Here is a 24,453-nt window from a genome sequence, read left to right on the forward strand (position 1 = left end):
TAGAAGTTTGAAAATACATTTTGTTTTAAATCTAAGATACAGAATTTCGTGGAGAATTCGGAGCAGATACATTATTTTTTTCGAATGGAGAGTTTATATTTTGTAAGTTGTGTCACACACAACCTAGAGGCTGGAAACGAAATTCATTGAAAGGCATTGCAGTCCCTCAAATTGTAGAAAAGTCTGTCCATAGCCATGGAGCGAAACGTAGAGGGCTTGCCCTAGTAGTGACACACTAATTGAAAACTATTTTCGAGAAAAATGTAGGATATACTTATCTTTCTCAGATACGAGATCAGCTAGCAACTCCTGAAAATCGAACAGAAAACAGTAACAGTGAAAACATTCAGTATTTTAAGTCTGCTACCGAAAAATCTTCGAATGTAGATAGTCATACACTGTAATAAAATGTACACTGCAGAACAGTACATTTTATATATTTCTCATGTTTATTTTTATTATATATAAGCTATGAAATTACGTGTTTCAACCTACCATAATATTATCAATATGTTGTTGCAGCCAGAAACCATTTTTGTAGCAGACCTGACAGTACCTCCGTGCTGGAAGCGGGAGTTGTTGACATTGAAGTCCGGTCGCTTAGTCACGTGCAAAGACACAAGTCCCCAAGTTCCGAGCTTTGGTCATGACACACTTTGAAATGAACACCCAGTAGATATCGATAGCCACTTAGCATCAACAAAATTAAAGCAGTTATCATGTCCTCCGAATTACAGTGGGCCAGTCCACTTTAAGAGTCAAATTTTAATTACTGTCACTCTACGACTGCGTAGCTGTTACGCTCACCTGCTTGGAGTTAGGACACAGCGGACGTGTGCAAAACAGGCACATCTGCCAGTTGCTTCCAATTTTGTTATGGTCTACATTTCACTAGAAAATGATTTTGTCACTTTCCTCGATTGTCACAAAACACATTAAGAAGGAAGGCCTTAACTGATTTTTTAGACTTTCACGGTGACTCTGATCTGAATTAAGGTTTTGGGTATTCCACTGTGTCCTGGAACCTGATATTTCCAACGTTTCGGAACTACGTACAGGTTCCTCCATCATCAGGGCAAAAGGCAAGAACAGAGAGGTGGTCAACTCTGTTGGGCTCGTTGCATTGGCTTAGTCGTCCGGATTAGCTTGGAGTAACGAGCCAGCCCAAAGCAATTGAAATTATTCAAATCTGCTTTACAGGGAGCTTCACCTGAAAGACTAGATTTGCATAAAAGAAATGATGTTTTTATCTACAGCAGTGGTTCCCAAACTTTTTGAAAGTACGACCCATTTTTGGGGGACGTCCTTTAGCAATCGTCCCTCTACTGTACCAGTACTTAACACCTTTCAGAAAATACAAATCCTTGTAAAATCGAAAATAACGATAATTTTACTGAAAAGCATTTGGATTCCACAAAAAGAACTACCAAAATTGAAGTATATACTGCAAAAATGGCCAAAAATATTAAATATTGAATAAACCAAATACATGAGCTGCTAGTATATGTAGATGATGTGATTATACAGGGACATCATTTTATTTTTACTAACATTTCTAATATTAACCTGGCTTTATGTTTGAATCAAGGATTAAGAACCGGAAACTCCGTTTGCTACCCCCTTCCACGACTGGAGTTCGATGATACTGGCGTAATATACAAATAAATCACTTTACTAAGTAGTTCATCCATTTACGTAAACTAGGAAATATCGCGATTTTGAGTTTGATAATTTTCATTAGGACTTTGTTTAATCAAAATACAGTACAGTATTAACAATGAGTGTTTTTACTCACGAACTGAGCTGTCCATGTGGACGTATTCATTATACAGTGTACATTATACTGTCTACAATACATTAGCGTACAATATAGAGATTGAAGTTAAATTGAAAAATAATCATAATATGGATATTTAAACACATTTTTCAAAATATTCATTTCGATACAGGCTTCAGTTCTAATGTGCATATTATCGCACTATAGACTATTGTACGTAATTCCAATTACCAGGTTCGTACTTCGTATCAGTAACTCATGTTGAAATAATTCTGTACCTACTCTATAAAAGATACCTTACGTACTGTAAATTCAATCTTTACTTCTGCCCGATCCGAAAAGATAAAATTACTCAGACATGCTATCTACAGTACTCTCCGTCCAAGTGGTTACGTAGCAGCGTCGTAGAAAGGGAGGAAATCACGTGACAGTTAATTACTTAACGAGGACCTTTTATTTAAGTTATTTTAAACAATGTATGGGTATAATATTACATAGACGTCCAATTCCTAACAGAAATTAATGTTCTCAGAAAAGAGCTAAGACAGCCCAGCCACTAGCATTTACAGAGAGGCGAATAGAAGCTGATGGGGGAAACCGGGATGCGACGTAGGCAAATGGAAAATGGTGTAATATTGAAAGCGTTTTCGTCACTGGAAAACGTCAACATATTTTTGGAACGTACTGTTTACTATGATCGTAAGGCTACTATGACTGTATATGCGGTCTTGGATCTGTGTGGAGGATGGTTGAACTTCATTAGTAGAAGGGGTGGGAGCGAAGGACAGCTGTCAAAAGAAAAAGTGGCAGCTCTCCTGAAGCAAAGTTCCCTTCGGGTATCTTCGCTACAATTCGGAGACAGGCGATGTTACATGTTGTTGGACCACGTTGCCTGATATCTACAGTTATAATTGAAGTATACTGTGTGTTATTCGATAGCATAATGGTAGCGTTCAGGCCTCTTACTCATGAGGTCCTGCGTTCGACTACAACCTCGTGCTTTTTATGTCCTTTTTTGTTCTGTTTTTGAGAGAGACAAACTAGACATAATGGCTCCTTTCTCTTTTATGATTATTTTAGTAATTAACATCAGGTTCATTAATATATTATGCCATGACTTTATCATTATCATTATGATATTGTGGCTGCAAATGGAAAGAAAAAAGCTTTTATTCTCAATAAAATATCTTTCGTGGCATAAACATAACAAATTTACTGGCGTCGGCCTTAAAACATTCAAACAATTAAGCGTTCAAAAAACAAAACAAAAAGCCACAATTCAATATTTAGTCTATCTTCCTCTTATCTGGATCATCTTGCAGTCGAGTGGGCATGGAATTGACTAGTCTTTGCAAATAGCGACTGTTCTTACACACGATATTCCAGCCATTCTGAACATACACACATAAATGTTCTGTCCATGGGCAGGTCTTTCATTGCAAACCCAGTAATCTCCAATCTTTCCTATTTTCTGCCTTCCTCTTAGTCTCCGCATATGATCCACATATCCTAATGTCGTCTATTATTCTTTTCAACCAGAGACCCAACCAATTCCTTTTTCTCTTTCTAATCAGTTTCAGCATCATTCTTTCTTCGCTCACTTTTTCAAACACAATTTTATTTCTTATTCTGTCTGTCCACTTTACACGCACCGTTCTTCTCCACATCCACATTTCAAATGCTTCAATTCGTTTCTCTTCATTTCGTCGTAATGTCCATGTTCTTTCCCCATACAATGCCACACTCCACACAAAGCACTTCACTAGTCTCTTCCTTAGTTCTTTTTCCAGAGGTCCGCAGGAGATCCTTCTTCTTCTATTAAAAGCTTTCTTTGTTCATGTTTGCAGTTTTCTTGGGAAGGATAGGCCTAAATGCGGTAACATCCCGTTGCTTTCCGCACACCACTATCTCTTTCGCATCTTATTAAATTCCAGGGGGCCCTAGTGTGGAGATGAGGAGAGTGGATTTGACTCATTGGGCCCTCCGGACTTCACCGAAAGTCACGGCAAGGGTTAAATATTAATTCTATCAGGATGTTTGACCCGGTCAGAGACCGGGAAATCTCAATTAGCCTTTGCCCCCCGCATCCTGGACTAGCTTCTACGAATCATCAGAAAATGTTAGAGTGTGATTGGGCCAATTTTTCCGAAAATGATTCCACACTTTTGCTCTCGTAGCTCAGCGGACGAACGTCGGAATTTAGATGTCAACGTCTCAGGTTCAATTCCTCGTTACTCCTTTTCATTTTATTATGGTTCAAGATGGTATAATGTAATAATACAAAAAGAAAAACTAATACCAGTATTATGCAACTGGATTTTTCCAAACCTAATATTAAATTTATGTTATTTATATCGCTAAAGAACGATTACAATACAAATAACTTGAATATTATTTATACAGTATCACTAAAGAACGATAACACAATATAAATGATAAATATCGGTTTGTTTAATTAATATAAGATATTATATAATACGTGTTTAATTATCTAAATAAAGTAACCTATTTTACAAAGAAAGATGTTTATTTGTGTTATAATAATTACCTACATAAAATACAGATTATTTATATTGCGAAAGAACAATAACAATATAAATAACTTGAATATTATTTTATAATGCTAATGAAGGAAAGCAGAATATAGGGTAAATGATAACTTGAGTATTATTTATATCGCTAAAGAACGATAACAATATAAAAAACGTGAATATTATTCATATCGGAATTTCACAGATTTATTACAGATGTATTTAAGAAATTGTAGAAGAATAGTAATTAGTAACAGTGTCCTATTTATTCTTCTTGGAGCCAAATTTGTAAGTTTTAAAAGTGTGGTTACTATGTTGAAGTGTATGTGTTGCAACGGATGCTTGATTTGTTATGTATGTGAGTCAGTTATGGGATGCTTGATGTCGTCGAAATGTCGTAATTATAGTTTGATTGTGTTTGTGTGACTATTGTGTATTAATTTATGATGTATGGTATCGAAAGCTGCATATTTGTGTTATAGAAGTGTTACGTATGTGTGTTGTTAATGTTTTTGTATGTTTCAAATTGATAACTGATATTTGTTTTGCAATCGCAATGCCTAATTTACGGATTGTTTATGTTTTGTTTACATCGCGTAAGCTAATTTAATTTTCTTTTCCATTTCTCTTTATGCTTATCTGTTTTGTGTATAAAACTATAGCCCTAACATACATATGTAAAATAGGGCTAACCCCCACTGGAGATACAATAATAATAATAATAATAATAATAATAATAATAATAATAATAATAATAATAATAATAATAATTATTATTATTATTATTAACATTATTCATATCGTTATAAAACGATAACAGAATACAAATGATGACTTGAATTTTATTCATATCCCTAAAGAACGATAACAAAATATAAATAACGTGATATCCATCAAGAACGATAACTGGATATAAATGATAATTTGAATATCATTTACATCGCTAAAGAACGATTAAAAAATAAAATGAAAGCTTGAAGAAGGCGCGAACCCACAACCTTTAAATCATTAAACAAGCACTCTACCGCTGATCTGCGAGGAGCAGATATGGAACACTTCCATAGTTCCGGAACTGCTTGTACAAGCACATGCATCGTGTAACATCGCCGCGACCCGAAGTGGACTTTGAAAATCTTCGCTGTTCACGAGTGCGGCCACTTTTTTTTTTGACAGCTGTACATTAAAAAACTCAGGTACAATAAAAATTGAAGTAATCATAAAATGATGTCCCTGTATTAGGAGAAAATCCACAAATTATTACGGAAAACACGGGAATTTTACTTCAAGCAAGAAAAGAGAGAGGTTTGGAAGTAAATCCGAAAATACAAAGTATATGATTATGTCTCGTGAGCAGAACATAATACGAAATGAAATATAAAAATTGGAAATTTATCCTTTGAAGAGGTCGAAAAATTCAAATATCTTGGAGCAACAGTAACAAATATAAATGATACCCGGAGGGAAATTAAATAAGAAGGGTCAGTGATCGCATTTATTTCCCTTTTATTATTACTTATAATCCACCAAAGGCCCTATCTGGCGGGAAAATATAACAAGGCACACCAACTGCCAATCTCAGTACATTACTGCAACATGCAAAAAATAAATATTGACTAGAGGGGTTATTGGAAAAGTCGCTAGGTATTTAGAAGAATTTGGAAAAGTAGAGAATGGATTTAAACTTGGACTCTCACTTTGAGAGAGGAACAGAGATTAAGGATATTTGAGAATAAGGTTCTTAGGAAAATATTTGGGGCTAAGAGGTACAGGAGAATGTAGAAAGTTACACAACGCTAAACTGTATATGCATTGTATTCTTCATCTGAGATGATTAGGAACATTAAATTCAGACATTTGAGATGGGCAGAGCATGTAGCAAGTATAGGCGAATCTAGAAATGCATATAGAGTGTTAGTTGGGAGGCGGAGGGAAAAAGGCCTTTTGGGAGGCCGAGACGTAGATGGAAGGATAATATTAAAATGGATTTGAGGGAGGTGGGATATGATGATAGAGACTGATCAATCTTGCACAGGATAAGGACCGATGGCTGGCTTATGTGAGGGAGGCAATGAACCTCCGGGTTTCTTAAAAGCTAGTAAGTAAGTAAGTAAGTAAGTAAGTAAGTAAATGTGAGGGAGGCAATGAACCTCCGGGTTTCTTAAAAGCCAGTAAGTAAGTAAGTAAGTAAGTAAGTAAGTAAATGTGAGGGAGGCAATGAACCTCCGGGTTTCTTAAAAGCCAGTAAGTAAGTAAGTAAGTAAGTAAGTAAGTAAGTAAGTAAGTAAGTAAATGTGAGGGAGGCAATGAACCTCCGGGTTTCTTAAAAGCCAGTAAGTAAGTAAGTAAGTAAATGTGAGGGAGGTAATGAACCTCCGGGTTTCTTAAAAGCCAGTAAGTAAGTAAGTAAGTTAGTAAGTAAGTAAGTAAGTAAATGTGAGGGAGGCAATGAACCTCCGGGTTTCTTAAAAGCCAGTAAGTAAGTAAGTAAATGTGAGGGAGGCAATGAACCTCCGGGTTTCTTAAAAGCCAGTAAGTAAGTAAGTAAGTAAATGTGAGGGAGGCAATGAACCTCCGGGTTTCTTAAAAGCCAGTAAGTAAGTAAGTAAGTAAATGTGAGGGAGGCAATGAACCTCCGGGTTTCTTAAAAGCCAGTAAGTAAGTAAGTAAGTAAATGTGAGGGAGGCAATGAACCTCCGGGTTTCTAAAAAGCCAGTAAGTAAGTAAGTAAGTAAGTAAGTTAGTAAGTAAGTAAGTAAATATGAGGGAGGCAATGAACCTCCGGGTTTCTTAAAAGCCAGTAAGTAAGTAAATGTGAGGGAGGCAATGAACCTCCGGGTTTCTTAAAAGCCAGTAAGTAAGTAAGTAAGTAAATGTGAGGGAGGCAATGAACCTCCGGGTTTCTTAAAAGCCAGTAAGTAAGTAAGTAAATGCGAGGGAGGCAATGAACCTCCGGGTTTCTTAAAAGTAAGTAAGTAAGTAAATGTGAGGGAGGCAATGAACCTCCGGGTTTCTTAAAAGCCAGTAAGTAAGTAAGTAAATGTGAGGGAGGCAATGAACCTTCGGGTTTCTTAAAAACCAGCCAGTAAGTAAGTAAGTAAATGTGAGGGAGGCAATGAACCTCCGGGTTTCTTAAAAGCCAGTAAGTAAGTAAGTAAATGTGAGGGAGGCAATGAACCTCCGGGTTTCTTAAAAGCCAGTAAGTAAGTAAGTAAGTAAATGTGAGGGAGGCAATGAACCTCCGGGTTTCTTAAAAGCCAGCCAGTAAGTAAGTAAGTAAGCAAGGAAGTAAGTAAATATGAGGGAATCAATGAACCTCCGGGTTTCTTAAAAGCCAGTAAGTAAGTAAGTAAATGTGAGGGAGGCAATGAACCTCCGGGTTTCTTAAAAGCCAGTAAGTAAGTAAGTAAGTAAATGTGAGGGAGGCAATGAACCTCCGGGTTTCTTAAAAGCCAGTAAGTAAGTAAGTAAGTAAATGTGAGGGAGGCAATGAACCTCCGGGTTTCTTAAAAGCCAGTAAGTAAGTAAGTAAGTAAATGTGAGGGAGGCAATGAACCTCCGGGTTTCTAAAAAGCAGTAAGTAAGTAAGTTAGTAAGTAAGTAAGTAAATATGAGGGAGGCAATGAACCTCCGGGTTTCTTAAAAGCCAGTAAGTAAGTAAATGTGAGGGAGGCAATGAACCTCCGGGTTTCTTAAAAGCCAGTAAGTAAGTAAGTAAGTAAATGTGAGGGAGGCAATGAACCTCCGGGTTTCTTAAAAGCCAGTAAGTAAGTAAGTAAATGCGAGGGAGGCAATGAACCTCCGGGTTTCTTAAAAGTAAGTAAGTAAGTAAATGTGAGGGAGGCAATGAACCTCCGGGTTTCTTAAAAGCCAGTAAGTAAGTAAGTAAATGTGAGGGAGGCAATGAACCTTCGGGTTTCTTAAAAACCAGCCAGTAAGTAAGTAAGTAAATGTGAGGGAGGCAATGAACCTCCGGGTTTCTTAAAAGCCAGTAAGTAAGTAAGTAAATGTGAGGGAGGCAATGAACCTCCGGGTTTCTTAAAAGCCAGTAAGTAAGTAAGTAAGTAAATGTGAGGGAGGCAATGAACCTCCGGGTTTCTTAAAAGCCAGCCAGTAAGTAAGTAAGTAAGCAAGGAAGTAAGTAAATATGAGGGAATCAATGAACCTCCGGGTTTCTTAAAAGCCAGTAAGTAAGTAAGTAAGTAAGTAAGTAAGTAAGTAAGTAAGTAAGTAAGTAAGTAAGTAAGTAAGAGAATGGATTTAGAGCAGGCATGCCAAAAATGAGACACTGAATGTGCAGTGTATGAGCGCGGGATCGCCAGTCTGTGCAGATTGCGCCCTTCACGCGCTGCTCTTCCCAGTCCTTAGCTGGAGGGGTGTACAAAGGATCTACTCTGCGCTTCTAGTGTTGTATTAAATTGACATTTGGACATAATAAACTCACTTAGCAGAAGGAAAGAAACACAGTTATTGTCAGTAACTGTATTTGACAATATTGTAATACAAGAAAATTAGGCTTATTCACAAAGCAATGGTTTGTAAAGCATAATTTATTAACATGATTTGTACACAGTATTTGAAAAAAATATATAAATATTGCAGTAATTTCGAAGCAATGTATAACAAACAAAGTATTTCATTTTACGTAGTAGTACTAATTATTTTATGCTCGACCATGCCGAAATGTAGTAATTATACACATGGTAGCAGACCTTTAATGCATGTCATTAAAGTACACCTACTCATTAAAGGTCAGGTCTTTCAGCCAATGACGACTCAGGTTACAACTGTTCAGCCAATGACAGGTCAGCTTTCTACCGTTATAAAACCGCAAGTATCGATTATTCTCGGATATGCAATCGAAAGAGAATTAGCGAAAAGTCACGGAGGCTGGAAATCCAATACTGTCGCAGAAGGTTATGTTCTGTTACTATAATAATTAGCGTTAATTGTAAATAATATTCAAATAAATTCAATTTGTCATCTCGTTTTTCAATGTCTAATTTAATTTCAGTGTTATCTCTGTAGGTTCTTATGGCCTAGCAAGGTCAATGTGGACATCTGTTCCTCGGAAAAAATCAATACTTTCGCGTCTGCGCACATCTCACAACATACGGGACATTGGTCAAGGTCAGATACAAAGAAACCAAACCTTTTTAATAGGAAGTGAAATGTCTACAGTAAAATTCCTAATATTTACCACTTTATTATCATTAATAATATCAAGTTAGAAATATGGTCGAGCATAAAAAGTCGTATGAAACTCGCCTATAATGGTAATTAAGAAGTTCGTATGAAAATTATGAAACTCGCTTGCGCTCGTTTCATTAATATCCATACTCGCTTCTTAATTACCTTCATTATAGGCTCGTTGCATAATGTACTATTAAAATATTGTTCGTCAAGCATTATTGAGACAAATGTTAAAGACAATGTTATACTCCCAATTACATGCAGTAGGAACATTGTGACGTTTTTACACTGAAATATTTCCTTCCTATATGCCAGTATAAATTAACATTAATATATAATATAAATTAAATTTATAATTTAAATTTACATATCGTTTATTTGGAAAGCGTAGAGAGCAAGTATCGCAAGAAGTTAAAAGCATAGTTCACAGACTGTGAAACGATAACATTCTCTTTATATCAGATATAAAGATTTATTAATGTACATATATTAACATTATGCAGTGACGTGAGATAGAAAATTTGCCATTATATATTTTTCCAGGAAATGTTTCCGCCTTGCAAATAACTGCTTTCTTCGCTCCCTTACAACCTCAAGAGCTTCACATGCATTCCTCTCTCAATATTCTCATCACTAGGGAACGGAATTTGGAGTAGTAAAAGCTAGTATTGGCATCTACACAGCCATTTATTTACAACCCTTTATACCAAGTCCTCCCCTCCATGACATACTCGCAGATCTCTGCACGTCAACAACAGGTGAACGGGACAGTTGTCGCATAAGAACCTCAACGTGCAGGTTTGCAGTTCAGAGTAGTGAAGTGCAGGTACAATGCCGAAAGTGAAACCAACTAACAATACTAAATTGAAAGACTATATTTGTAAAAGTTTCAGATCGAGTATCAAAATTCAGGAAACAATTCCCGATGACGCGGCTGCGATTCAAATACGCCAGGAACTACTAAATGATAGAACAATCTAAAAAGAAGTCATGGATATTAAGTCAATTTTTTATATTTACCGGATGCCATTATTTGATTAGAAAAATCAGGAGTAGAACTAGTTGAGCAAATAAATATTATGAGGACTATTGTAAATAAACTGAGTGCAGTAGAAGGTGAAGTAGGAAAACATGTTGGTGAAAAAATGAACATAGTTTGATTAAAAATGATAGGTATAGTATTCTTAATCGGATTTCAGATGTATTAACAAAGACGTGTCCCAATGACGTCATTCAACATGTGAATTTAATTGACGTATCTTGTTTCAAGTACTCTCCAATTGTCTCTGCAGAAGTAGAGCGGAGTTTTTCCATGTTAAAAAATTTCCTTCCTTGCAACAGAACAAAGTTATATTTTGAAAATTTGGAAATGATATTTACAATTTACAAGACACAGCAGGAATAATTGTTTTATCAACAAAACATAGCATTAATTGAAAATGCCATTTCGTTTGGTTCTACATTTTGTTCAACATTTAATGATACTCTATTAGGCTATGTTGTAAATATTTCACTATGTTGTATATATTGTAAATACTGTAGTATACGTTGTATACATATTATCATATTTCATAATATTGTAAATAAAGGTTTTAATTTAACACGCTCCTGACAGAAAAACACACATGTTCAGAGGCGAGTTCCATACAGAAGACAACTATCAACATTTCCACTGACACGCGATGACGCAGAGATTGATATTTAATTATGTATATGTGTAATGTTGTTTATTGGTGCCTTGTGCGATGCCAAGAAAAATACATGTAGTTCAAAATGAAATGCATATTATGTATGTAGACCACTATATGTAATTAAACTATAACATTTGTTTATTCTGAAATACGTTTACAGCACATTGCGTGTAAGTTTGTATGAAGTGGACTGTACTCGTCCATGCAGCTCGCTTGACAGTCACTGAGCTACGAATATCTATACTACGTTTCACTATTCGTTATAATACTCCAAATCCCTTTCCCTGCTCATCACTTATCAAGTTATCCGCTTATCAACTGGAAGTCGTAAGTCGTCTGATGGCTGTGTTAGTACAGATTCCAAAACAACGCCGTTATCGCGTTTGTTTTGCAGTAAAAGCAAATACTCTATAACAATAATACTGGAAAGCTTGCCTGTTTAGCATTGCAAGCGGCGGCGAAAAGTGACTGTGCTGCTATCTAGCGGCTTGGATTGTTTATACACTCCTTGTGGCGTGCTAGGTTACGAGAGGAAAAACTAGAAGTGTTCATTTGATATCAATAAAAAATGTAAATCAATAGTATTATTTAGAGTCGCAAGGTTCACAACATTTTAAATTAATAAGAAGTTACAAAGTTATTGGAATAGAAATGAAATGAAACAATTCTCATATTTCCAAATGTAATTATGATTTAAGTGTGCATGACTTTAGAAACTTTCATACATCTTGTATTTCGTTCCTTGACCAATGGTTATCCATTTTATTTTTGATGTAGGCCTAAAAATTTATTAGCACATTGAAATATTTGTCAGTGAAGATACTGGCACAGTCGCTGCTGTAGGGATGAAATCTATATCTTGTATTTTATCTTTCACATGAAGCAGATGTGATTTTAATATTTCTGCAGACATTGTATCTTTTGATAGAAAATAACTTTCGTGCGAGATCGTGCGTATTTGCTTGTTTTCCGCACAGAACCAATACGCGGTAAGTGTGAAATACCACATTCAGTATTCCCAACCTAACACACATAACAATTTCCCTCTTCTTACCGCTTAAGCGCGACATTCATTTTACTGCTTTAGGCTTTTAACATATTATTTTTAGAGACGTTTAACATAGTAATAATTATAAATTGGAAACTTACCGCTGCAATTTCACCTAAATTGCAATGTTAATTATTGTTTTTAAATATTTGCAAAAATTAAGTAAAGTCTACTACTCCACGAAACTTATTCCATTCCTGATACAAGTAACATTAAGGAAGCCGTGAAAAAATCAACAAGATTCCAGATGCGGATGTTATTACTGCAATATGTTATATAAATAATATTGTTAAAATATTAAAATGAAAAATAAATCATTACATAACCTTACCGATTGTTTTAAGTTCGCATTTATAGACTGGGGGAAAAAAAAAGACAGACGCATATCACGGCCTGCTTGAGTATAGTAAACTCAGAAAACATTTTATGGCAACAATGTTGAAGAAAGATATTTTGGTTTTCCGAAGTTGCCGTCATTAAACAGAAACCAACATGGAGATTTCATTGCAACTAATTAGAAATTCGTCTTTCAGGTATGTAATAAACGATCTTCGCACAAAATAATGTACGATACATGAGCGGTATGTTTGTTTTCATGTTCTCGGAAATTAAAAAGCTCAACTACATTTCGCTTTTTCAATCTTTTCTTCGACCATGAAAACGTCAACATACCGCTCTTGTAACGTATATTACTAATAGGTAGTTTGCTTTAAAATTTTGCACATTCCTCGAATAATGAAAACCAGTGATTGGTTTGCAAATAGTACGTCTGAAATTTTTACGTCAGTTGAAGCTTTTGATTAGGCTTATCTATACCTAATTCAGTGAATCTCTCAAAGTGTCTGTTTTAGCATTATAAGTTATGCTTTCCTTCTTCAACAATAATAGTTACAACTTTTTCATTCAGTTGTACAATATCGGATTTTATTTTTAATAATTAATTGTAGAATGGTGGGATTTATACCGGGCCTATACCAAATTCATGAAGTCAATTTTTGAGAGATCTAACTGTTGGTAAACATAATTTTCTTCTTAGAAATCTTTCGTCTTGAGGTGAACATTAATGGAATGTTGCGGCAAAACCATTATCATAACTGCAATATCGTTTCCCATTTCCTTCTTTTTAAAGCACACTTGTGACTAATGAATTCATCATCTTGAACAATTTTAGTTAAATCGGCATTTAGACTTATTTGTTTAGAGCAGGCGTGCTCAAAATTGTAAAAACCCCGATTACACGGATGATGCTGCACTGCATTACACACACAGTGTACGGACTGGGCTCCGCAACTACATTGCAGCACCGCCCGTGGCATAGTTCTTACACTCTTACAAATACGGATAATAAACTGAATTTGAAAAAGGAAAGAGTATACATTGCAATATTCAGTTATTACATTATTTATTATATTTAATATAGCTATGATATAATAATATCATAGATAATATCATTTTCATATTCCACCATAGAGTCTACTTTGCGGTCTATTCAACATCTGCATTCTTTTCTGCAAGTAATCTAGTGACAACGAATAAGCTCATCTTATAATATTTAGTTTTGTTAATTTTTTAAATAATTCTATGCTTGTCAAGTCATATTCTCTGCATTTAGTTCTGAATTCTACGTTACTTAGTAAATCAATTAACTCGTCCTGGAACTGCACTCTCACGGATTGTACTAAATTTATGAAAAGATTAACAAAAATACTAATATTACTCTCCATACGTCTAAAATCACTAGGCTAAATCTATGTTCTGTGAATTCACATTTGAATTGTTGCAGTACAGAGACATAATTAACTATATTTTGTTCACGCACCATACATCTCTTTACAAGTTCACCATCCGTGAAGGGATTTAGTGCCTTAGCTAATTCCCAACATACTACATAGGCTAACTTGCTCCAAAACATAGACTCTGAATTGTTCGACTCTCTTCAGTGTTTGGCCTTTCATGAAGTGCTTTCAATTCTTGAAGCTGTAGTGCACATTGCACCCCTGAAAAATTATTTTATAAAAATATCTAGTTTTGCTAGAATAAAATCACCACAATAACAATAATAATAGTAATAATAATAGGTCTAATAATAATAATAATAATAATAATAATAATAACGTTGGTACATGAAAATAGGCTATATTACAGAAAACAGCCTCTCTGTCACTTCGGCATGTTCTGGGTAGCAGAGCCTATAATGTAGTTTTATGTTGCTCAGTAGTATTCCTGACAGTACCTTACAATATAGTAATCACTTTCCGTTTTCACCGAACGTACAACAAAAATAGTCTTCCTCCCACACTGTACGGAATGATCGTTTGCTTACAGAAGGTTTTGACTGTGTCATTGCCCCGCATTGTTCGTGCGTTTACTAAGTACTTGAACTGCCTTCTGCAGCCATCCGTCGAGCTTCGAACGGGGAACAGCACGCTCTACATTCGAAGGTTGTGATTACAGAACGTAATCGGGAGTCAGAGAATGAGCATACCTGGTTTAGAGCTGTTAGTTCCCCTTGAGCCAGGTTTTATCTTTTAGAATTTCTTGCATCGTAAAAAAATGATCTTAATTTAGTGAAATATTAATAATGCCTTTAAAATGTAGGTCTAGGCAAAATATTTGTCCGAATAACTACCTGGATCACTTATGAAAAAGCATGAGTCCATGTTCTTCACAAAATCAACAATTCACATTTTTATGTTACGCATCCCAAGACACACTATTTGGATAAAAAAGTAAAGACTTTCAATTTTTTATACGGAGAAACCAGGCAATAAAGAAATTGTGTTTTTTTTATGAACAATGTAAAGTAGATTTAGGCAGTTCAGTAACTGTTTCAGTTAACACAGAGAATATGTGTATGTATTTATTCACACTGCAATGGGTATATACCCGGTGGCAGTGGTAACTAATTACACTCAATAATGACAATAATAAACTTGTTAACTAAAAATACACTTAATAATACCAATAATTAATAATAACAATAATTTATAATAATAATAATAATAATAATAATAATAATAATAATAATAATAATAATAATAATAATAATAGAGAATATCCTAAAGTAAATGAAGCACTATCACTTAAAATAACATTTAAAATAAATCTAATTTGTATCTTAAATCTAAGTTCGAACTAAAACCCACGAGTATGATATGTTCATATCTGCACAAGTACCTTTCCACATTACACTCATTTCGCTGTCAACTCACTCACTGCACTGAAATTACGACACATTTCACTGATTCTATCCTGATTTCACTAACACTTCAAAAACATTTCACTGTTCAAATACTTTGCACTGCCACTATAAACTATAAAGCTTCACTGACAGGAACACGTTTCACTGACACAACACACTTCACTGACACAACATAATTCTTCACTGATACAACACTTCAATAACAAAATATCATTTACATCCTTTACATACTGTGTATAATTATCGTCTATTAGTAAAGTCCTTAAGCCTATTTTTAAATATGTTTTTGGTTGTTGGTAAAGCCTTTAGTAAGTCTGCAGGTAAAGCATTCCAGTCCCTGATAGTACGATTGAGAAAAGAAAACTTTCCAGTGTCCGTCCTCTGTCTTCTTTCCCTCAATTTATATGAGTGGTCGTTCCTTGAAGAGTAATTTGGCGGTTGCAACATATTTTTTATTTCTCTCCAGGCAGGCTCACCTCTGTATGTTTTGAACAGTGCGCATAATCGAATTCGCGTTCTCCTGTCCGTGAGTGTGTCCCATTTTAATGGTGAATTTTTCCGACAACACTTGAGAGTCCGTTTTTGAATCTTTTCCAGTGTCTTAATATGTTCTAATCTGTAAGGATCCCAACATGCAGCACCATATTCCATTACTGGACGTCATTGCTAATGCACTACCTAGTTACACGATGGGGGAGTTGGTGTGTCGTTTCTGTCTAATATCAGAAAACCCGCAGCTTCCTCGATGCAAGATCTAATAGGCCTATGTTTATTTGGGACCTTCGTGATTCTTTCATTGTGCTTTGATTTTGACTCATATTTTCGGAAGAAGAAGCTATTAAATTCAGTGAAGGAATAACTATTATCTTCAGTCCGTTATGAAAAACAGGGTATTAAAAATTAACAGTCCTACGACTGATTTGAAACTTGGTATATTTTTTGAATTTATTACACTCTATTTTTACTTACCCCTAATGTTTCGAATTATGGTTATTGAAGTCCGATAATCGAAAGTGATCTGAATATATTTTGTGATTTTTTACATAATACATTCCATCCCTCTAATTTTAAACGTTTCGTCTAGAACTGTTGACAGCGTTTTTAATTAGTGCTCGCATTTTGCTTATGATATTGTTTGTGTTTTGTTTTTAAAGGAGTTTAGATAAGGACGCAAATAGCGATAGTAGCTGACGCGCCCTATTAAACGTCTATCTGCGTTTATTTGTCTATTTGAGCATGGCACACTTAAAAGACAAAAGCAAGTAACTGTAGTACCCGTAGTAGAAGCAGTAGTAATAGTAAAATATAATCGTCGTCGTCATCATCATCATCATCATCATCATCATCATCTTGTAGCAGAAAAGTGATATTCTACTGGTGTTTACATGACTACTCCCAATCTCTATCTTTTGGAAATCTGAAGAAAGATCTAGCATATTTTGCTAGGCATAGTTTTTTTTCAAAACATAGGACAAACATTTCCATATTTAACTGACATTTTGTAGGATACCACAGGGACATCATTTTATTTTTACTTCAATTTTTATTGTACCTGAGTTTTTGAATGTACTTCACTCCCACCCCTTCTACTAATGAAGTTCCAACTCCACACAGAGCCAAGACAGCAGATAGTAAGCAGTACTGAGTTACTGAGTATAGTACGTTCCAGAAATATGTTCGCGTTTTCCAGTGACGAAAGAGCTTTCAATATTGAATCATATTTTCGCACAGGTACTGTCCGTTTGCCTACGTCGCATCCCGATTTCCCCCACCTGCTTCTACTCGCCCCTCTGTAAAAGCTGGGCTGTCTTAGCTCTTTTCTGAAAACATTAATTTCTCTTAGGAATTGGGCATTTACGTAATATTATACAGCTGTTTAATTTAACTTAAATAAAAGGGCCTCTTTAAGTAATTAACTGTCACGTGATTTCCTCCCTTTCTATAATCATGCGGCATAATCACTTGGACGGACAGTAGATAGCATGTCTGAGTAATTTTATATTTTCGGGTCGGGCAGAAGTGAAGATTGAATTAACAGTACGTAGAGTAGGTATAGAATTATTTCAACATGAGTTACTAGTATGAAGGACGAAACTGGCAATTGGAATTAGATGCAATAGTCTATAGTGCGATAATATGCACAAAAGAACTGAAGCCTGTATCGAAATGAACGGCCACCATTTTCAAAATTGTGTTTAAATATTCATATTATGATTATTTTTCAATTTAACTTCTTTCTCTATATTGTACGCTAATGTGCTGTAGACAGTATAATATACACCGCATAATGAATACGTTCGCATGGATAACTCACTTCGTGAGTAAAAACACTTATTCTTAATACAGTACTGTACTTTGATTAAAGAAAAACCTAATGAAAATTATCAAACTCAAAATCGCGATATTTCCTAGTTTACGTAAATGGATGAACTACTTTTCTTCCTTCCTATACCTAGCAGAGTGATTTGTGTTTTACGCCAGTATCATCGAACTCCAGTCTTGGAGAGGGGAGCAAGCGGTGTTTCCGGTTCTCTAAAGGTATAGACAGGTTAATATTAAAAATGTTAGTAAAAATAAAATGATGTCCCTGTACTATAATGAGAATAATCCTTAGGACATCATGTGTTTGTTAAAGAACAGAGTTCATATCACAGTTCACCGCGCTATTCGTCACGTCATCCTCGCTGCCTACAATCCCTGCCGCTAGATTGCACTGGCGAGTCTTTCGCCACTTTCACCGTGAACTTTGCGGTATTATCATTGTAGAGAATTTGGTAAAAGTGCTGATTAAGAAATAAGCGCTGGCGAATATTATATTTTGAGAAGGAACTTTACTGATCTGATATAAACTGTTAGATCACTATTAGCTCCACATGGGCTGATTAAAGCTTTTCATTTTAAAATAATTATTTTTGACTGAGGAAAACATAACAGTTATGTTATATGAATAATTTGAAGAGAAAAAAATTGTTCCGAGGCCGGGTATCGACCCCGGGACCCTTCGCTTAGCGCACGATTTTTGACAACTTGATTAACTATGAATCTCTTATCACGTGCATTCAGAAATTTTTTGCTTGGTTTTTCTTGCCAAGTTATTTCAAGTTCCATATTTAGAAATTTTTCTACAATGTGTTGTACTGTAGAATGTGTTTTATGCACTACTTTACCTATTTTTATATAGGAATAGCCTTCCAGAGCCAGGCGAACAATAACTTTCTTTAAATCGGAACTGAGCTCTTTACTTCGCTCCATTGTACACAATTCTGAATGACAGAGTAACAGCAAGTGACCTTCACTGAAAAACAACCCTGTGTGCACTGTATGCTTGTTTACTATGCATCTAAACGTAACTACCCCCATCCCCGTGGGGTAAATGTACGAATAACAATGTTACATGAATTTCACGGAATATGTCGTTTTAAATTTTTATGTAAGTAACAGCCAGGTATATGTAATAGTAATATGCGTTACACGAGCGGTATGTTGATGTTTTCATGTTCGAGGAAAAGATTGAAAAAGTGTAACGTAGTTGAGCTTCTTTAATTTCCGAGAACATGAAAACAAACATACCGCTCGTGTATCGTACATTATTTTGTGCGAAGATCGTTTATTACATACTTGAAAGAGGAATTTCTAATTAGTTGCAATGAAATCTCCATCTTGGTTTCTGTTCAATGACGGCAACTTTTAAAAACAAAAATATCTACCTTCAAATTGTTGCTATAAAATGTTTGCTGTGTTTACTATATTCCAGCAGGCTGTGATATACGTCTGTCTTTTTTCCCCCATTCTATAAATGCGAACTTAAAACAAACGGTAAGGTTATGTAATGATTTATTTTTCATTTTAATATTTTAACAATATTATTTATATAACATATTGCAGTAATAACATCGGCATCTGGAATCTTGTTGATTTTGTCACGGCTTCGTTAATGTTACTTGCATTACAAATGCAGTAACTTTTGTGGTGTTGTAGAGTTTACTTAATTTTTGCAAATATTTAAAAACAATAATTAACATTGCAATTTAGGTGAAATTGCAGTGGTAAGTTTCCAATTTATAATTATTACTATGTTAAACGTCTCTAAAAATAATATGTTAAAAGCCTAAAGCAGTAAAATGAATGTCGCGCTTAAGCGGTAAGAAGAGGGAAATTGTTATGTGTTACGTTGGGAATACTGAATGTGGTATTTCACACTTACCGCGTATTGTTTCTGTGCGGAAAACAAGCAAATACGCACGGTCTCGCACAAATTAATTTTATTCATGTCACTGTGTTCGTGTTTAACTCATCAAACATGATTAATTTCATTTTATTGATATATTTTGAATTTTAATGTCATTTCAACGGTTAGTTTAACAATATATGAGGTGTACGAACAACACTGTTATACTGTATACTGCATGTGAGCATCTTAATAATCTCAATTGCATACTTCAATTGAAATATAAAAACATAACTGATGTTTTTATCTGTAAAAGGATTCCAATATTGTTCACTCGTGTGATAAGATAATATATTATTTAGCGATTTTAACAAAATAGTGAAGCTCTTTTAATAGCAGTAGGTATTTCCATAAATTTAAAGTGTCTAGGAATGCCTTTACAGCTAAAAAACATCAGTTATAGGCCATTTTTATATTTCCATTGAAGTATACAACTGAGATGATTCAGATGCTCACATATTTCAGTAAGGAATCTGAGGACGCTTATGGAATCCTCATTTTCTGGTTACAGAAGAGAGATTTCCTACTAGTACATTATGCAACGAGCGTATAATGAAGGTAATTAAGAAGCGAGTATGGATATTTATGAAACGAGCGCAAGCGAGTTTCATAATTTTCATACGAGCTTTTTAATTACCTTTATAGGCGAGTTTCATACGACTTTTTATGCTCGACCATATTTCTAGCTTGATATTATTAATTTTCTTTGTATCTGACCTTGGCCAATGTCCCGTATGTTGTGAGATGTGCGCAGACGCGAAAGTATTGATTTTTTCCGAGGAACAGATGTTCACATTGACCTTGCTAGGCCATAAGAACCTACAGAGATAACATTGAAATTAAATTAGACATTGAAAAACGAGATGACAAATTGAATTTATTTGAATATTATTTACAATTAACGCTAATTATTATAGTAACAGAACATGACCTTCTGCGACAGTATTGGATTTCCAGCCTCCGTGATTTTTCGCTAATTCTCTTTCGATTGCATATCCGAGAATAATCGATACTTGCGGTTTTATAACGGTAGAAAGCTGAACAGTTGTAACCTGAGTCGTCATTGGCTGAAAGACTTGACTTTTAATGAGTAGGTGTACTTTAATGACATGCATTAAAGATCTGCTGCCAGGTGTATAATTACTACATTTCGGCATGGTCGAGCATAAAATAAATAGATATACAGACGAAAAAAAATTGGAATATATCATTATTAATTATGCACCTATTAAAGTATATTTTACTACATAGAATCATCACACATTATCTCCTCATTCTTTAACAAAAAATCTCTTTCTTATTCCTTTTTAAAACTACATTTACATGACGATTTTTAAATTTGGACAAAGCAGCATAATGGTACAATTCTGTAGTGTTCGGGTAAAATGGTATAAGTCATTTTTTTTTTGTCCAGGTGGAATTTTGTTCCCCAGATGAACACACAAGTTAAATTATACAAGTGGGTGTGCAAAAATCAAAGAATACTAGCAGTTGATGTGTTTTATTTGTGTAGAAAATTATTTGTAATAAGGGTTCCAAGTTTAATTTTCATTTATCTCCGAACTGATTTTTATGACTTATTTCCCTTTACCCAAACACCACAGATAGCCGTGGCATGTTCCGACACTGAGGCTTGTTGTTGACATTCGAACACGACCAAATACCAGTAGCTACTCCACGCGCTGGCTAAGTAAAGGCAGGTTCTCGTCAAAATCTCAAGGACGCGAATCAAAGCTGAACATAGCTGATACAAAATAAACTGCGGATTTAATTGCATAATTTGGTGCCTGAATCGCTCTACACGTAGACTGTCTTTGCACGGAAAACGGTCCACCGAAATTACTTGTACCTCTTTTAAATTTATTTTGTCCTTGACTGGTTTTTTCCTGTGATTTTTTCAATGTGACGCGATACTGAAGCCATATAAGAAGGCCTACCAGCTGCAAGTGGAGCCACTTCTCGCTTGGCGCGATAACCTCAGAACTCACACGTGAGTAGGACCAGAACATAACTACTACAAGCCAAAGTTAAAGTAATTTTTATAGCATTGAATTATTAAAGTTTTGTTTTACTAATTTTGTGAGTTTAGCATGGAACTGTTGCAATTCAGTATAATACTGAAATAGAACATTAGAGGAGTATCGCTTCAAACAGTAGCCTATTAAGTCCAGTTGAGTTTGATACATCTTCTATATATATAATTTGAACTGGTAATGGAAATTACGGGAAAACGGCTGAACGGATTTTAATGAGTGACGCCTCATTTTCATGCCTGGCATCCAAAGTTTTTCGGAAAAGTAGTAGTTTTCAGTGAAATGTCAATTTTCCTACATAATTTTCCTATTTTCCAAAATCCATCTGTTGTCAGTTTTGAGAATTATTTTATTCAATCACGGCCGACTTGATTGAATTTCAGAACAAAACACACACTACAATAAACAATAGGCTATTACACGAAGGCCATGATCTGCAGGATTGCCGACATATTTAGAGCTCAATTCAATTTGTTATTAACAACTGATTCTGCAGTGTATAATTTTCTGAGTACAGCTGTGTATTGGATATTCAAATCTACGAAACTTGAGGTGGTTTGATGACATTATTACCATTAGAAATTAAATATTATTATAGTTAATATCATGATGCATCTATTTTTTCATTAATTTTATATAATATTGATGCCATATTGATGACATGAAAGTGAAACGTTTTGAGGTTATGTAAGTAATTGTAGAGAATATCTTAATTTAGATCTTTATTTCTATTACTGAGTGGCTGCTATATATAAATACAAAACTTAAGTAAGATAATAATATTGTTATTAAAAATCAAATATGTTTATACTTATTAACCCAGTGGGGTTGGGTCATTTTAATATACTTAATGGCAGTGTAGTGTAGATATTGATATGACTGTGTCATTGTCTTCAGTATTGGCTCGAGAGAGGCCTAGAAAATTTTGTAGTCTCCAGATAATTTCAGCAGGATCTCTTAGTAGGATAAAATGATTTTACGCTCTACATTTCAAGTTCTACATGCAGCAGCTATACGAAAATGCTATTGTTCGAAAGCTTAGCAAACCTGACATTTTTTTTTTAACTTTTGCCTACAATCCACAATGACCTGAAATAGCTACTGCTATCGTCCTGACATTGATACTTGCGTTTTCGCGTTGAAACTCAAAAACTGAAGTTGGATAGGTTCAAGAAAAAGTATTTGGCCTAAAAAATCCATTCAGAGGGAGTATGTTTCATTATTATGGAAGCAAATAACTATCAAAAAGACCAGTATTCTTCATTGAAAATAAATCTGAAAAATGTTTATTTGAACGTCTAACAAACTTAGTTTGCAGCAGTATTTGCTGCACAAGCCACTAGTCTATATATATAATTTGAACTGGTAATGGAAATTATGAGAAAACGGCTGAACGGATTTTAATAAATGACCCCTCATTTTGAAGCTTGGAACCTAAAGTTTTTCGGAAAAGTAGTAGTTTTCAGTGAAATGTCAATTTTCCTACATACTTTTCCTATTTTCCAAAATCCATCTGTTGTCAGTTTTGAGAATTAATTTTATTCAATCACGGCTGACTTGATTGAATTTCAGAACAAAACAAAACAGACACTACAATAAACAATAGGCTATTACACGAAGGCCGTGACCTGCAGGATTGCCGACATATTTAGAGCTCAATTCAATTTGTTATTAAAAACTGATTCTGCAGTGTATAATTTTCTGAGTACAGCTGTGTATTGAATATTCAAATGTACGAAATTTAAGGTCGTTTGGTGACATTATTACCATTAGAAATTAAATATTATTATAGTTAATATTATGATGCATCTATTTTTTCATTAATTGTACATAATATTGATGCTATATTGATGACATGAAAGTGAAACGTTTTGTGGTTATGTAAGTAAATGTAGAGAATATCTTAATTTAGATCTTCACTTCTATAATTTACTGAGTGGCTGCTATATATAACTACATAACTTAAGATAATAATACTGTTATTAAAAATCAAATATTTTTATACTTATTAACCCAGTGGGGTTGGGTCTTTTTCATATACTTAATGGCGGTGTAGTGTAGATATTGATATGTGTCATTGTCTTCAGTATTGGCTCAAGAGAGCGCAAAAATCGCAGTTCCTAAGGAAAGATCAAAAGGTATTACTTACTGATAAAATAAGAGGCCTAGAAAATTTTGTAGTCTCCAGATCATTTCAGCAAGATCTCTTAGTAGGATAAAATGATTTTACGCTCTACATTTCAAGTTCTACATGCAGCAGCTATACGAAAATGCTATTGTTCGAAAGCTTAGCAAACCTGACATTTTTTTAACTTTTGCCTACAATCCACAATGACCTGAAATAGCTACTGCTATCGTCCTGACATTGATACTTGCGTTTTCGCGTTGAAACTCAAAAACTGAAGTTGGATAGGTTCAAGAAAAAGTATTTGGCCTAAAAAATCCATTCAGAGGGAGTATGTTTCACTATTATGGAAGCAAATAACTATCAAAATGTCTGGTATTCTTCATTGAAAATAATCTGAACAATTTTTATTTGAACTTTTTATGGAGTTAGTTTGCAGCAATTGCTGCACAAGCCACTAGTTTCGTATAATTTCCTAATTGATCTTTCATGCTTTGAAGTCTGATCGTTTCAGGTTTGTTTTTGTAAAGATGAAAACGAGTACTTAAAAGTGGCCTTTATTTCAAACCATATCCAGTCTTGTAAAGTGTATAGATCAAATGATATTATAGGCCTATCCAAGATTCAT

The 24,453-nt window shown here is 34.7% G+C and overlaps 1 protein-coding gene across 1 annotated transcript in view; it reads left to right on the forward strand.

The window, feature by feature from the left end:
- The first annotated feature begins 21,612 nt into the window (after window positions 1–21,612).
- The window catches only part of LOC138692783 (uncharacterized), a 42,627-nt gene continuing 39,786 nt past the window's right edge, over window positions 21,613–24,453 (forward strand). Inside the window, exon 1 of the mRNA XM_069815989.1 lies at window positions 21,613–21,657. The gene's annotated coding sequence lies outside the window, so the exon portion shown is untranslated. The remainder of the gene's footprint in view (window positions 21,658–24,453) is intronic.

The sequence above is a fragment of the Periplaneta americana genome, chromosome 17 (genome assembly GCF_040183065.1).
Source record: "Periplaneta americana isolate PAMFEO1 chromosome 17, P.americana_PAMFEO1_priV1, whole genome shotgun sequence".
NCBI lineage: Eukaryota > Metazoa > Arthropoda > Insecta > Blattodea > Blattidae > Periplaneta > Periplaneta americana.